This window comes from Anthonomus grandis, chromosome 4, assembly GCF_022605725.1.
Source record: "Anthonomus grandis grandis chromosome 4, icAntGran1.3, whole genome shotgun sequence".
Taxonomy (NCBI): domain Eukaryota; kingdom Metazoa; phylum Arthropoda; class Insecta; order Coleoptera; family Curculionidae; genus Anthonomus; species Anthonomus grandis.
This window is the reverse complement of record NC_065549.1, coordinates 25036857-25053845: the sequence shown is the minus strand read 5'-3', so window position 1 is coordinate 25053845 and position 16989 is coordinate 25036857. Positions and strand designations below refer to the sequence as shown.

Here is a 16989-nt window from a genome sequence, read left to right as displayed (position 1 = left end):
CCATTCTTACTGCAAAGCATCCAAAGGATAATTTTGATGCAAGATTTAGGATATGATCTTCGAAGCGAAGGCGACCATCAATGGTAATACCAAGGAACTTACAGCTTTCTTTGTTTTGCAAGGGGGAGTTTTCATTAAACATAAGGCCCTGAATGTCACACTTAAATCCCATAATAAAGGTTTTGTCCACATTAAATACAAGCCTGTTTGCAGCACACCACTCCGATAAAATCTTAAGATCCTTAAAAACCTGGGCTCTAACATTATCAGAATCTCTATGATTCCATAAAATGGTGGTATCATCAGCAAACTGAACCACTTTGCCCTGCAGTTTTTTGAACCCAAATCATTTACATAGAGCAAAAATAATAGTGGTCCTAACACTGAACCCTGAGGTACTCCAGTTTTAAGGGATCTGGAATCGGATAAACATCCAGATACTGTAACTCTTTGGGTACGATTAGACAGATAGGATTCCAGCCATTGCAATGCCTTAAAGTATCAAATTAATAAGATAAGAGTATCAAACAGTTGATAAAATGAATTCCATTCAGAGAAATTTCCTGTGAAAGTGTTAATTGATAACTCAGGGAATTTCAAAGGGGCAGTTAAAGGAGTTGACACTGTTGCAGCTGAAGTACTGGTTAAACGCTCTCAAGGAGGCTCTGTTAAATCATGAATTTTCTTTTTATAATAAATAAAGCAGAGCAATATTTTATTTCTGGTTCATCAATATCAGAGCTAATTAAACTTTCATTGAGAAGTTCCATCTGCTATTTAAAGTCATCATAATTATTAAAAGCAGAAGTTGTTAAAAAAAATTATTTACTGTAGAAGCATTTATTCAGTTGGAAATTCTGGTAATACAAGATTTACAGGATTTGATTTTTCTTTGCAAATTTCTGAGGAGCGTTTGTGATTCTAAATCTTCTGAAACTGATATTTTGGTTTATAAATACAATACTTGAACAAATCCTATAATAATAATATATTTTGAGGTATGTAATATTTAACATGCAAAAAAAACAGGATTTAATTTACTTAATGGGCAACAACATGTCATAAAATATAATTAGTTATTCAAGTTATTAGTATCAATATTTGAATTATGTTATAATATGTTACCTCTTATTATATGTTATGTGAATAAATGTAGAGAAAAATATATAAACTCATTTACTAGAGAGTTAAAGTTTAGTTTAAGTTAGCAAGTCCTATAACACATCAATAAAATACAGCTACTTAATAATAAAAGTGGAAAAAACTCACCAAATAATAACAGCAGCTTGTCTGATCTGACACTATTTTTAAACACAAATTATATACACTGGCACCGAGTCTTGTTCAAGACAAGTCCCCATCCAAAGAATATTAAGATCTATGAGTGAATATTAATAAGGCTGGAGCTTGGAGAAAGCAATTGTCTTTAGAAAGAAAATGTTTACAAAAGTTAATTTTACAGCAGAGTGGCACAAAAGGCACTAATAATGTTTGGTCTATTATTTAAAGAACTTACATTTCATAACTTTCATACCAGAAAGCAGTTACAAAAAGTACCATTATTCCAAAAATGGGTTTCTTATAGGTATAGGATATAGGGCTGGAAGGACCAACAGTTGTTGAAGTTTGCTTGTTTCAACATACCACAGTGCTTTATTACTCTGTGTAAAGACTGTTTTGATTTTTATGAGGGATTTTACTGTTATCACATTTGTGTGGTTGACCCTATAGCCTTTGGAAAATAATAGAGAGTGCCAGGGTGTTATGAATACTTTATTTTATAACACTTAATGTAGTTTACTACAAAAATACTTGTTTTAACGTAATCTTAGTGTACAAAAGTAATCTAAGAACTCCGTACAGCACACTTTTTGCGTATCGCGTGATGAAAAACAGATCCAGATTCCAGAGAGAGGACGTACAGAGACAAACTAGGGACGCACACAATCTTTCTCCTTTTTTTGGGGATTCACCACTAATAAACTTATATCTTATTTTTGTCAAACTTGACGCTGTGCTTTTTACATTCACGCGATTAGAAGTCAACAATCCATCAAGTCTGTTAAGGTGTATGTTCACTGGTTGTTCTGAGTAGCAACATGTTTTAAGGTATATATTTACTGGTTATGCTGCAATAATAAGCTTGGTTTGTGGCTCTGGTGATGGTTGACGAATGTCTAGTGGGATCACTATAAGGTATGTTTCTAATAAGGGAAGCTGGGGATTTATTTTTAATTAAGAATTGCTGAATGAGATTATAATTTTTTTTATACAATTTTTGAGTTAATGGTTTGCCAAATAGTTTATGAATCTCTTTGAAAATGTGGGCTTAAGATACTAATCTACGAGGAGTTTATTGTTGTTATTTATGACTTTAGTATCCAAAAATGAGATAGACTGATTGTTTTTAAGCTTAGAACATTGAAGGGCTAGAATTAGCATTGCCGTGGAACTATTGGCAGTTTGTTTGCTTGCAACATCTCTGATGCAATGATGCCAAATGCTTATGTAGAAATGGCAAGAAAAATACACGTTATAATATCATAAAAAGTTATCACTTATTTTGACAGGCGCTAAACTATTACTCTTCAACAAATTTATGATAAATAGTAACATGTAAACGTTACAACGGAGAATCGATAAAGATGTTTGTAAAAAAACACCCCCCTTGACCCTGTGCACATGTTGAACTTAAACAAATTTGTTGTTTACAAATTCAAGCATTTCAATAATCTAAGTTTTTAAGTTTTATTGTAAACTGTAATCTTGGATGAAACGAATTAAAACTGTGAAGAATCTCGCCATCATACCTTGTAGGTACAGAAGTCCGGACATCAATGACATACTGTTTTTGAAGGTGGTAGACAATGGTACAGTGAAAACATCTTGTCGGACTTGCATTGTCTTATTTATTTAATGTAACACGACGTTTCGGTTGGTAAGTATCTCCAACCGTTATCAAGTGTAAACTGACAGCAAACTACTATTCTATAGGCTTATATACTAGATGTGTGCAGCGATGTGGAAAGGAAAGTCATCCGTGAGAAGAGTTGGGGGGGAGGACACGCCTCTCTCTAGATCCTACACTGTCCTGAGAGTAGAGGCTTCCAGATGTTGGGTATATCGACGCTTGGCTGGCTGAAGATCCGCCGATTCTGTGAAATGAAAGCTGCCTCTATGAACTTCCTTTTCGTTCTCTCTATGAACTTCCTTCCGATCCAGGGAAATGCAGCGTCTTTCGTGCGAAACTCTGCCCACTTTGTAGACCTTCTTGGAGGGATCGAAGTCGAGACCAATGACAGATTGGTGAGTTTTGATGTCGAAAGTCTCTACACCAATGTACCCATAGGAGAGTCTCTTAACATCATCCGAGACAAACTAAGCAAGGATGCAGCTTTCTTAACTCGGATCACACTGCCTCTGGACGGGGTGATGGAACTTTTGGAGATCTGTCTTCGTAATTCTTACTTTCAGGTCAAGGATAGATTCTACGCCCAAGACGAAGGACTTCCGATGGGTTCATCTCTTTCCCCAGTAGTAGCAAACATCTTTATGGAATGGTTCCAGGAACATGCAATAGATGCCTCCCATTGCAAACCCAAGCTCTGGCTTCGATATGTGGACGACACCTTCATCATCTGGGACAAAGAGGAAAAAGTACTTCAGGAGTTTCTGCTTCACCTCAACAGCTTTAGACCAACAATCAAGTTCACGATGGAGACAGGGAAGGACTCAGCTCTACCTTTCCTAGATGTCCTCGTTAAAAAGGTCGGTGGAAATCTACGAACTTCAGTTTATAGAAAACCAACACACACGGGCCAGTATCTTCACTATGAGTCCAACCTTCCTGCAACCACCAAAGTAGGCATCATAAGATCCCTCTACAATAGAGCTCGAACCATCTGTAGAAACGACGAGGATCTCAAGACTGAAGTGAATACCATCTACAAAGACCTACAACAGAATGGATATCCAAAGAAGCTAATAAGTAGGACCATCCAAAAGACGCGTCCAAATCAAATCAGAGACGAGGCCACCACGACAACCAGACTTCTACCCATACCTTACATTAGGGGTACATCGGAACAAATCCGACGCATTGCCAGCAAGTACAATATTAGAACTGCCTTTAGATCTAGCACCACTATCAGAAGCGTGGTATCAAAGACCAAACCAGATGGCATGTTGAATACCAAAAATTGCGTCTACCGGATCCCATGTGAGTGCGGTGACTCATACATAGGTGAAACGAAGCGCCCCCTAGAAATCAGAGCGAAGGAACATCGCAGCTGGACCCAAAGAGGAGAGGTTTCCAAATCCGGAATAGCAGAGCACGCATGGCATAATGGACACAATATCCACTGGTCAGAAGCCAAGATTCTGCATAAGGAACAGCACTGGCGGAAGAGGAAGTTCATAGAGGCAGCTTTCATTTCACAGAATCAGGGGATCTTCAGCCAGCCAAGCGTCGATATACCCAACATCTGGAAGCCTCTACTCTCAGGACAGTGTAGGATCTACAGAGAGGCGTGTCCTCCCCCCCAACTCTTCTCACGGATGACTTTCCATTCCACATCGCTGCACACATCTAGTATATAAGCCTATAGAATAGTAGTTTGCTGTCAGTTTACACTTGATAACGGTTGGAGATACTTACCAACCGAAACGTCGTGTTACATTAAATAAATAAGACAATGCAAGTCTGACAAGATGTTTTCATCATCGACATACCTCTTAAAAAATAGCACAGAAAAAGATAGTTTAGTAAGGCAAGTATATTGTAGTTCTAAAAAACATAACTATACAAAAACTCTTCAATAGGTCAATTTTTCACAGGATATTCGGCAGTACCTGACAAAAGTTCATAAAGTCAATGATAAATTTTAGTTTTCACTTATAATTTTTTATAAGTGAATTTTCTATTGTTTAGTGTTAGTTAATTTAAAAATATTGGAAAAATTACTCTCTTTTAACACACACTAACTGCTTATATACTTTTTTTAATTAAAAATGATAAGGCTCACTTATTTGATATGCAAAATTCAAGAGTGAAAGGCTAGTATGTATTTAACCCAAATCAACCAAACTCAATTCACCCCCCACCCAATGATATTTACCCTACTCATGACAATTTTTGTATTCGCGTACTGCTCATGAGACATCATTTCATTTTTGCTTAACGCATTCGTCTGCAGCCTATCCATAAAATTATGCCAAATGTTAAAAAAATTAACTTAAAACATTAATTATTAAGAAATCTATAATATTTATACAATATTTAATTTACCTAAAATTGCTTTAAAGTTAGGATCTTTACTCTAACAAACTGCATTAAACAAACGCATTTGCAGTTCATAATTTGTAATATTACTTATATTTAAACCATAACCTATAATTAATTAGATTTATGGCCAATTTTTACTTTTACTTTGTTTTTATTGAATGTAGCTTTTTTTGGTAAATAAAGATATTATTTATTTATTTATTACTATTTATTATGCAAATATTTTTTGACGGGTCACTGTTAATGATTGCTTGTGTCGGTGGCTTAAACAATTCGATCTAGCGGCGTTGCTATCGCATTACCCTTTTTTCTATCATGTTACATTATTTACAGGTATTTAACGTTGAATATTTATTTCATTATATTTCAGGTCCAGTCCTCAATATTACAATAATTGTTTACTATGTAGTACATGCTTCTTCTACTCTAGAGCACAATGTTTAAAGAAAATAAATGCGGCCCTGCTCCATTACCTATCCCCATCTCCTTGATGCCCCGCGTCCGATGTGTCATTGTGTTTCTTGTGCTCAGAGCATCCACACGTTGCTGCTCTTCGCGACGTTTATTTTACGGCCAGTCGGCCCTTCAGAGTGAAATTTATATCTGTTTTTTTTGTATACGCAAAGCCCTGGGGTAAGTAGGTAACCTTATTAATTTTACCCTAGCTGGACGTCTTGACTGATATTGCATTTCAAATGTAAAAACCTATATTAATTTAATTCCCTTATTCGGATTATAGCTGTTTTTTACAGTTGGAATGGGCAAATCAAAGAGGAAAAGGGGTCGTAGTTGCTCTTCGAGCAGCGAAGATGATTCTGTATCCACTCGGCAACTTTTAAAGTAGTTGAGAAGGGAAATTAAGAGTGTTAAACAACAACAAACTCAAAAATCCCGGTCTCGAAGTCGTAGCCGACGACGAGAACCATATCGTCAACCTCGTCACGAGGCTAGGCGACGGGAGTCAAGAAGCCCACGCGCACGCTCGCAGGGACGAAGCAGATCAAGGAATTTTCGTCATCACGTCCACCGTGACCGTGAAACGAAAAACATTGCGGCATTGGCTGCGGCTCCAACGCGGGCTTCGCTCGAAATTCCGACGTTGCCACGTCCAGCTGAAGATCCTTCTGATCGTGATATTCAAAATGACGCCTGTAGCGTTGTTTCAGAGGATAGTTTATTGAATTTGGGTACCTGTAGTGCTCAATCACATTTAGGCCACTCTCGATTTAAAAGATGCATATTATTTACTCCCAGTAGCACCCGAGCATAGAAAATATTTAAGATTTTCTTATAATAACACCCTTTATGAATTTACCTGTTTGCCGTTTAGTTTGACAACCGCGCCTTACACGTTCACGAAGCTTCTACGGCCGGTAGTAGAACATGTGCGGTATACCAGGGGGGTACTTTGCGTAAATTTTCTTGATGATTTTTTGGTTCTAGGGTCATCGAAAGACGAATGCACTCAAAGTGTTCAAATTCTTATGGTCACATTAGAATCATTGGGATTTATAGTAAATTTGGAAAAAAGTGTGCTTTTTCCGGACAGAAGATTTAAATTTCTGGGTTTTATTTATAATTCAGTTTTAATGACCATACAGCTAACATTGGAAAAACGAGACAAAATTTTTAAATGGTCTCAACTGTTAATTAACAGGAAAAATTGCAAAATTATTACACTTGCAAAATTTTTAGGTCTTCTAACGTCAGCATGCGCAGCTGTTAAATACGGCTGGGTGTATACCAAAATTTTAGAGAAAGAAAAACATCTAGCATTACAACAAAATAGTGATAACTATTATGCAAAAATGAATATCTCAGATCCTATGCGGAACGATTTAAAGTGGTGGGTTTCCAACATTTATACCACAAATAATGATTTGAGGAGAGATTCTTTTGATCTTGAAATCTTTACAGACGCAAGCTTAACAGGTTGGGGTGCTTTTTGTCAGGGCGAAACTGCCAATGGATGGTGGGATATCCGTTATAAAGACGAACACATTAATTTCTTAGAACTCCAAGCTATTTACCTTGGGTTACAATGTTTTGCTAAAAATTACTCAAGCTGTAGGATTTTAATTCGTACCGATAATACTACTGCGGTTTCTAGTGTAAATAAAATGGGTAGCGTAAAATTTTTGAAGTTAAATGATATTACAAGGAAAATTTGGTGTTGGTGCAAATCCAAAAATATTTGGATTTTTGCATCATACATACCCTCAGCTGAAAATTATGAAGCTGATAAAGCTTCTCGTGTCTTAAATACGGAAACTGAGTGGGCCCTTAATAATGACATATTTTTAGAAATTACAGAAAAGTTTGGTTTTCCCGAAATCGATCTTTTCGCCTCTATGGTAAATCGTAAGTGTAAAAGGTTTATTTCTTGGCAGAGAGACCCAAAAGCTGAAATGGTTGATGTCTTCACTATAAGTTGGAATAGTTTAAGATTTTATGCGTTTCCGCCTTTTCCTTTAATTTTAAGAACCTTGCAAAAAATTTTAAACGACAAGGCATCTGGTATTTTAGTTGTACCGTATTTGAAATCGCAGCCGTGGTTCCCTTTATTCGAAAAAATTATTGAAGGTGATCTGCTACTTTTTGGGCCAGCAGATAATACTTTATTTTCTCCTTTCAGCGACCAGAAACATCCTCTTGCCTCGGACCTTATCCTGGCTGTAGCCAGGTTATCAGGAAACCCTTTTTAATACAAGGCATACCGGAAAATGCTGTAACAGTTATGGAAAAATCCTTAAGTGACAACATATTAAGGCAGTATAATTCAACATACAAGCGATGGTGGGATTTTTGTGTAAACAGGAACTTTTCACCATTCGAAAAGAACAGTTCTCATATAATATCTTTCTTGCAAAACGTTTTTGAAACAACGGACAACATATTTGGTACGTTTAACTCTCACCGTGCTGCCTTATCCTTAATAACTTCATCAGATTTAGGAGAAGATCCCCAAATTAAAAGATTCATCAAGGGAATTTTTAGGCTTCGACCACCGAAGCCAAGATACAACTGTACATGGGATCCTCAAATTGTTTTAGTTTTTTTGGAAAAAACAGAGACAGATTCTTTAAAGTGTCTTTCTCATAAATTAATCACCCTACTTGCCTTAGGAACCGGCCATAGAATGCAAACATTTTCTTCTATGATTCTTCCAAGCATTCAATTTACTAGCGAAGGAGCCAAAATATTTGTTCCTGATTTAATTAAGACATCTAGGGTCAATTCAGTACAACCACGCCTAGATTTGCCTTTTTTTGAGAATCCCAACTTATGTGTAGCATCAACGCTTAAAAAAAAATATTTAGAAGCTACACAAAATCTGCGACATGAATGCCTCAAACTGTTCATCACATATAAAAAGCCTCATAAACCTGCTACAAAGCAAACTTTAAGTAGATGGGTAAAGGAGACCTTACTCCTGCTGCCTAGGAGTCGACTCGTCTGTTTTCAAACCTCATTCGGTTCGGCACGCATCGACTTCAGCCGCATTAAGAAACGGACTCTCTCTGGACTCCATAAAAAAATCAGCAGGTTGGAGTAAAAACTCCAACGCATTTGCTCGGTTTTATAACCGACCACTTAAAGATAAGAGTTTTCTTGATTCAATTCTTGAAACACAAAATAATTAAATTACTGTGTCTTCTAGGATAAGTTTTTTAAGGCATAATAATATTTATATCTCATTTTTATACTTACCTACAAACGGTCAAGTACTACTAAAGAGTTTAATTTTTGTTTTGTTTTTGGGAAATAAAAGTTCAGTTTATTTTTATTTTTATTTACTTAGAGGTTGTTTTATTTAAAGCATTAGATACTTGGGTATGTATCTACATATATTTTAAATACACTGTTTTTCGGCTTCCGACTTTAAACATCTACATAGTAAACAATTATTGTAATATTGAGGACTGGATCTGAAATATAATTAATCGATCAAAAGAACTTACCTGAAGTTCGATCGTAATTATATGAAGGTCCAGTCCGAAAATATTACACTTCACCCACCCTCAACCAGAGTATATGTACACCGAAAAACAGGAAGGGAAATCTTTAAAACAATGACACATCGGACGCGAGGCATCAAGGAGATGGGGATAGGTAATTGAGCAGGGCCGGATTTATTTTCTTTAAACATTGTGCTCTAGAGTAGAAGAAGCATGTACTACATAGTAAACAATTATTGTAATATTTTCGGACTGGACCTTCATATAATTACGATCGAACTTTACGTAAGTTCTTTTGATCGATTAATTATAGAGTATCTTGTCATATTTTATTAAGTAGTATATCTTATCATATTACATTTAGTAGTATTGTTGTGTGCCTATCAAAATAAATTACAAGTTTTTGTGATATTATAAAGCGATTTTTTTTGCATTTCTACATAAGCATTCCACGCCATCATTGCATTAGAGATGTTGCAAGTATATCGCAGTCAAATTAAAAATGTTTTGATGTGGCACGTATACCATTTGATATCCATTAATGTCCTTTAAGTTTTGATAGTTTAACTGATTTACCCGACACGATAAAATTACAGTCTATAAACAAATCTAGTGGGTTGGGTTGGGTTGAGTTGGTATGGGTTGGTATGGATAAAATTTATAAAAACTCCATAAAATTCCTCCTTGTTGATTTCCAAACAGGATGTGTATGGTGTTGTAAATTGCAATACTATCAATTGGATTTTAAAAATCATGAGGTTCGAATAAATATTTTAGAATTTCGTTTATGAATATGAATGATTTCGAGTACCTTTGCAAATCACAGCAGAATATCCAAAATTTTATTAAATCTTTTAATTTTTTCTCTTTTCGTTATTTATAATGGTATGTGGTAATAAAATATTTCATAATCCTAAATATCACTTTGTTCAGAATCAATTTACATAGTTTATCAAACTCTATATTTCATATGATTTCAAAAATAATTCCAAAAAAAAGAAAAACAAAAAATATTTAATACTGTTAAAATTATCAAAATTTTGGCGACGACGTTTGTTGCCCTTCATAGACTGAAATTTTAATCAAAACATACCCTACTAAGCCTCTTCTATATACTAAATAAGTAAAATAAATATTTGTATTATAAATAAATGCTTCTAAAACCCATTAATTTTCAAGTTAACACAGCAATTGTTAAATAAGTTATGTAAAAATATTACCTATTTTTTAGCAAGCAATGAAGGTATTAAAGTATATAGGTAATAAAAAAGTACTTACATAAGTACCTACAAGGTTAACTAAAATAATATTTGCACAAATTGAAGCAACACATAAAAATCGTCTGCTTAATTTTCTTAAATGATTTAATCAAGTGGACACTTGAGTTTATATTATCTATGACTACATTATTATTATTTTTATCAGACAAACCACATTTGTAACAATTTAATCCAATGCTTCTAATTATGTTATTGATTAAAGATAAAAATATCAGCAGCAGTAATTATTAAAATAAAATAGTAAAACAATGTCAGTGTAATACATTAAAAACGCTAATGGACCGCTAATGGTTATGATCAATCTGGATTGAAAATTACCATATTCATAAATAATAATAAATGTGGTATAAAAAAATAAATTTATAAGTGAAATATTTATAGCACATCCCTAAAATAATAGTCAGATCTGCAGATTCCATTAACATTTAAAACTAGAAACACCGTTGGTTCTCTTTTCACAAATAATATAATTAATTGACACATTATTGAAGAATAAGATTAAAAGATTAGACTGTGATTTTATGTAGCTATTGTATGTTTTTACCTTACCTTAAAAAACAGCACATGTCATATGTGACAGCCAGATAGAAAATTGCTTATTTCTCCTGTTAGTAACATATTTGAATTTGCTGTATTTAGAGCTATATGTATAGTGCTCAACGAATTAGAGAAAATTTATGGAAATTACGAAAAAGTTTACATGTTAAAGTGCTATTTTCTGTCTAATGAAAATTCCGAGGCAGCCAGTGAATTATATTTAAATACATTTCCTGAACGTCGTCAACCAGATAAAAGAATATTTCCAGTGTTAAAATTAAATCTTGTGAACCACGGAAGTTTTAAAACGCCAAGGCCCAAAACTTATGCTGTTGAAGCTGAAATTCAGGAACTTAATATAATAGGTGAGGTTTTAGATCATCCTAACAAGTCTCATCGAGCAGTAGCAGAGGAAATAGATGTTGAGAAAACCAGAGTTTTAAAAATGCTTAAAAAGCACAAATTTAAACCCTACAGGGTTAGGAAAGTTCATCACCTTCAGGCTGGCGACTTTCAGGGAAGAATTGCATTTTGTGATTGGTCTGTCAATAAGTGCAGATTGGACGAAAACTTCCATAATAACATTATTTGGACAGATGAAAGCCGAATAGACAGTTCAGGAATATATAACAGGTATAATTCCTATTACTGGACTACAGAAAACCTTTAGTTTTTGGATTTAGATTTAGTTTTCAAAGGAAGAGCTATCGAAACAGGGGAAAAGTTGCAAGTAGCGACTAGGCAAGCTTTTCGTGCTATTAGACCTCTTGAGCTTATAAACGCTTATAAATCAGTTAGAAAAAGGTGTTTATTATGTATTCGAGAAGGAGGAGTTCAGTTTGAACACCTACTTTGAAAAAAATGGTTCTAGCTTGTAATATTAGTTTATAATTATTATTAAACTCTGTAAATATGCCAAAAATTATTGTTCATTGCTTTATTTTTTTATAATAAGTCGAAAAATATTAAATTTATAATCTAAGTGAAGTAAATTTTTCCATAGCCTACTTCTATAAAAATTAAATGACAAATGGAAAATGGAAAAATGATAATGTAATATCGGAAATATCGGAAACAGCTAAAATGAGATACATGGTGTTATATATTTTTTAAAAGAGGATTTCAAGAGCTTTAAGAATTTATAAAAAAATAATATGTGTTCCATAAGAAAAAAAAATTTTTGGAATATCAACTTTATGAAACACCCTGTATAAAAATATATAACATAAAAATATTTACAATTAAAAAGTACTTTGAGAAAGTGTTTTCAGAAGTTAATTATCTTTAATAGCAAAACATGTATGGCTAATTACCGAAATCGACCAAATTCAAGAAACGCCCCCTAGCGGCCAAACAGTCCTAGCGGCCAAACAGTCCTAGCGGCCAAACAGTTTGACATAGTAAAATTTTGATAACTTTAAATTTTACAAATTTTGAATTATTTTTACAAAATTTGAGCTCATGACATGTAAGTCAATTTTTTCTGTTCGAATCTGTTCGAAAAAAACGAGTTTTCTGTTAAAACAGTCGAAATCGCGCCACCCTGTGTGTTAAGATTTCATGCCACAGATTGTTACCAAAGAAGCATTGGACAAGATTTTAAATTTGGAATTAGCGAAACTACTGCAAGTCTTTGGATCCATAAAATTACTGAAATTATTACCTTGCTGACCGATTCATTAATTTTTCAAATATAAGAGATTAGAGAAATTAATAAATTAACATTTATAGAGAGATCCAATTTCCCTGGTGTTATAGGTCCTATTGATTGTACCCATGTTGCCATATTAAAACCAAAAGTGGATTAACACAACAAGTTTTTGTGATTTTCCATGAATTATTTTCCAATATATAATGGTAGTTTTAAACGACATTTTTTCATTTTAAAGAAATAATATATGCCATATTTAAATAAAAAAACACGAAGGCGAAAAAAATTGACAAAATAAATGAAAATTCTTAGTGTTTATCAATAGAAAAGACAATTGACGTTTCGATATGTCAAATATTAGGGAAAATAACAAATATATATCAAGAAACCTAAATCAAATCGAATAAAACGAGTTTAGCCGACGATTGAAATTTAGAATAACTTTTCTCATCACGACTGAGGCGCGATCGAATTTGAAGTCGTGATCGTATCGAGATCGAGTCGTGATTTTAAAATCCCAGCCTTGGTTGCAACTTTGCTAGTAATCCATATGTATGAAGCTTGGCTGGAATTCTAAAATCACGACTCGATCTACATACGATCACGACTTCGAATTCGATCGCGACTCAGTCGTGACGAAAACGGTGATTCTAAATTTCAATGGTCGGCTAAACTCGTTTTATTCGATTTGATTTAGGTCTCTTGGTATATATTTATTATTTTCCCCAATTTTTGACAGATGGAAGCATCAATTATCTTTTCTATTGATAAACACTAAGCACTTTCATTTATTTTTTTTGTTAATTTTTTTTCGCCGCCGTGTTTTGTTATTTAAATATATGCCTATATTATTTCTTTAAAATAAAAAAATGTCGTTTAAAACCACCACTACCCATTGGGAAATAATATTTGAATTCATGGAAAGTTACAAAAACTTGTTGTGTTCATCCACTTTTGGTTTTAATATGGCAACATGGGTGCAATAAATAGGATCTATAACACCAGGGAAATTGGATCTCTTCATAAATGTTAATTTATTAATTTGTCTCCCATCTTTCATATTTAGAAAATTAATGAATCGATCAGCAAGGTGATTGTCAATAATTTCAGTAATTTTATGGATCCAACGACTTGCAGTAGTTTCGCTAATTCCAAATTTAAAATCTTGTCCAATGCTTCTTTGGTAACAATCTGTGGCATAAAATCTTGACATACTTAAACTGCCCATTCATGGTAACTCTACTTCCTCTAACAGAAGGTTGTGAAAAATTGGGTCGAATTAGATCTGTTAATTGTTGTGTTTAAGATAGCTTCTTAATAGAAATGAAAATCGGCATCTTATGTCGGCCATCTTGCTTGGCAAAATTGACTGGGAGCTGACAGACAGTTGTTAACATTGACTGATAGAACATCATTTGTCATTGTCATACCATTTAAGTTTGTCTTTCATTTCAATGAAGTGGGGGTTGAGTTTGTTGTTTGTTTTATGGATGTTATTTTAAATTCATGACTTTTTTTTAAAAAGTTCCCTTTCAATATTGGGGGTAAAGTTTTAATTGATTTGCAGCAAGCAATTCCAGGTTTCTGGTAAGAAAATCTGATTTTATTTATTACTATTATGTTTTTGTATTGTCAATCTTCAGTCTTTAATAAAATCAAATTCAGTTGCTTTCAATGAAGAAGGTTCACTTTTCAAGTATTTCATTTTTAACTTGATGATTATAAATACATATAACAAAATGTCTGGCCTCTCATTTTCTTTTCCACAATTAAAAAGTTGATTAAAATATTCCTCTAAACTTTTACCTTCATGTAAGAGTATTTACATTTTAAGTGATTCGCATAAACATAGTAAGAAAATATTTTTTAAAATTCTCCTTCAGTCCGCATTACGAGAAAAACATGGAGAGAGATATGCAATGTAAATTTTATTGAGACTTTGAGCTATAGAATTTATTCCTATTAGTTCTCCTCCAACAAATTTTAATAACACTGATATTGCTGGCTTTACACTCCAATACATATTTATTTTTTTTATAAGAATTTATTTATACGGTTTGCACTGCCTATTTTTATTTCAGGCTCATATCATACAACTGCCTGTGTTCACTTAGACAAAACATAGGTATAGAGACTAAGAAAGATGAGCACCCAGAATGGATCCGAATGAATGTTTTTCTTTGAACTTGTGTTTTTTTAAGAGTTTTTTTTATTTTATGTAGACATGTGTCTTTCAATTAGGTTTTTATTAATAATATAGTTCCATGAAATGTTAGTGTTATAAGAGACCAACAAATATATACTATATAAGTTATACCTATATGTTTATACTAAAATAAGTTGTTTTAATTTTCAAAGAGTTTATTTTGTTTTCTAGAGAGATATATTGTTTCTTTGGATAATACTGTTATAAAATTTTTAATTAGTTTTTAAAATCTGTTTAATTTTTCTTTAGGAAACAGAAACAAGGATAATTCATCCTCTATTGAATATATATTTGTGTTAGTAAAATAGGGATATTATTAACCTAATGGTAATGTCTTTAGATGTATTATAAGAAAATAGCACAAAAATCTTTTTTCTTCTCACAACCTTTTCTAATCTATCTAAAAATTAGGATAGTTCTAACAGTGTTAACAAAATACTTTTAAACATTAATTCTAATTGGTGTTATGTAGTACACTATTGTAAATTAATTACTGCAGTAAATTAACTAATTTAGATATGTAAAATAAAGCTGAAGAATTTTATTTTTATTCTGATCAATATCTGATGCTAACACCAATCAAACAGGCCCCTTTCTCTATAAGTAACCTTTTTGATTAGGCGTTTGCTTTAGATATTACTTAAATAATAAAATTATCAGATTAAATGAAATTTGATTTGCTGCCTTAATTTGGCCACGCCATTCTACCATTTTGATTGGTCGAATTAGGCAAGACAATCTGTCAAGTTAGTTACAACAGTTTCCGTTGCCAAGCGAAAGGACGCTACCTGATTTATCAGAAGAATTTCTACCAGTTTGTATGCAACCACCATCTCTATATATTTTTGTTCTGTGCTAGTAATTACAAGCAATCACGTTTTCGTAAAAAAAAAGGAAAATCTCTTTTGTGCTATTTTTATTGTCTTGATTATATAATAATAAACGAGTAAATGTGTTTAATTTAAAGCTCGGCAAATATCGATATTTATCACAGTATTTTCATCAATTATTTTAAAAAGAAGATAGCTTTGATATTTACTAAAAATAATGAGTCAAATATTTTAATCAAAAATAAAAAAAGTACAATTGACATATTCTCAGTAAAAAATTATTTTCACATCAAAGATAAAGAAAAGCCTGACAAATGATGAATTAATAAACTTAATAAAAAAACTGTCTAATATCTTATTCAATGGTACCATAAATGCTTTCGTGGACAAAACATTCCTTTTTTTCTACAGAATTTTTCTTATATATTTAGTGTACAAATTTTGAAAGTTTCTTTGAGGTCACAATAACATGAGAGGGTCAGCATGTATATTATGTAAAGGAAAAAAAGAAAAAGTTATTCATACTTGTTTGTTCAATATAAAATCAGATCGAATCACAAAAATACCCACAACATTTGTTGGTTATTGTGTCCAATATTATTGTAAGACTATTAGTTATTTGTAATTTAAGAATGCTGAAATTATATTTTTGATGTGTTAATTTCTACTCTAGAATTTGACTGATCAAGTAAGTGATGTTGAAAGAAGTTTATTAGGAAATTATTTTAGGACTCCTTTACAACCAAAACAAAATGACTTAATATTATCCACTCTTTGAAAATACAATAATAGAAAGGTCACTTTACATTTAGATGCAACTGGAAGTGTTGGCCGCTAAACTAATTATGTTTTTGAAAACTGGAGTCAGCTAAACAGAGCAATTAATGTGTATCTTATAATAATGGTTTTTGAAATGAATTTGTTTCAGCAAATGATGATTTTAAAGTTTTTTATGAAGAAAACTGTTATAGCTGCTTCTATACTTGTAACTGTTGAAAAACTTAAAGAAAAGGAGTAGTGGTTTAGGTTTTTGGTAATATTATTAGATTCTAAATTTGATTCTCTTACTTTTAACGTTGCTGAACAAAAGCTATTGGAACTTAATTCTTTCCTAAATATGAAACAGATTATGCCTCAAAATAGCAATTTGGAAAATAGTGCAACAGAATCACAAAAAATTAAGCAAAGAAAAAAATCTACATTTTCTGAAAAATCGGAAAAAAGTTAATCTATAAATATGCA

General features: G+C 32.8%; 1 protein-coding gene across 1 annotated transcript in view; it reads right to left on the bottom strand.

The window, feature by feature from the left end:
- LOC126735636 (uncharacterized) overlaps positions 1-1289 on the bottom strand; it is a 36515-nt gene extending 35226 nt beyond the window's left edge. The window contains exon 1 of the mRNA XM_050439700.1: positions 1270-1289. The gene's annotated coding sequence lies outside the window, so the exon portion shown is untranslated. The remainder of the gene's footprint in view (positions 1-1269) is intronic.
- Positions 1290-16989: the final 15700 nt, after the last annotated feature.